The sequence below is a fragment of the Pseudophryne corroboree genome, chromosome 3 (genome assembly GCF_028390025.1).
Source record: "Pseudophryne corroboree isolate aPseCor3 chromosome 3, aPseCor3.hap2, whole genome shotgun sequence".
Taxonomy (NCBI): domain Eukaryota; kingdom Metazoa; phylum Chordata; class Amphibia; order Anura; family Myobatrachidae; genus Pseudophryne; species Pseudophryne corroboree.
This window is the reverse complement of record NC_086446.1, coordinates 778254457-778255174: the sequence shown is the minus strand read 5'-3', so window position 1 is coordinate 778255174 and position 718 is coordinate 778254457.

Sequence of the window (718 nt, the reverse complement as noted above, 5' to 3'; positions counted from 1 at the left end):
GTGTCACAAGACACCTGATGAGCTTTTAGAGACTGAAATTTCTTTTTGACACCTGATAAGCTTTTTAGAGACTGTAATTCTTCTTATGGACACTTGAAGAAGCTTTTTGTTTGCCAATAAACCTCAAAGCTACAGTAAAGACCCAACGATCCCAACAAGACACCAGACAAGACATCAACAAGACCCCAATCGGCGACTGTATACTAAACCTCACATAGTTATATGACTGCATTTATAACACTTGTTTCTTATCTTCATCTCTACAACCTCCAGGTAGTATCCCACATAGTCGACAGGTGATTTTCACATATTAGCATCCACATACTCTCCCCCTTCATGTATCATCAACTAATGTGCACCCCATTTGTTGTAACCAAAAGCCGAAAAGAGCTCGGCAGAGTTTGACAGCCCATCCACAGACCCTTAATACGGGATAAGAAGGATTCAAATGTATACTTCGCAATACCTCGAAGCTTGATTTAGAACACGTACGGCACGATGATACATGACCCCTCAGACATGGATTTCATACACACATGCTTTCACTATCACATTAGGTCATATCTTTCCCACCTTCTCCTCTCCTCCCTCTACCCAATCATAAAAAGGTATTCCATGATGACATATATTTTTCTGTTTGAATTGTTTAGAAAGTGGCAGTTATTGGTGACTGCCAAAGGGTGGACTGTCAAAGTCGAAAAATATCATGCTTCACATT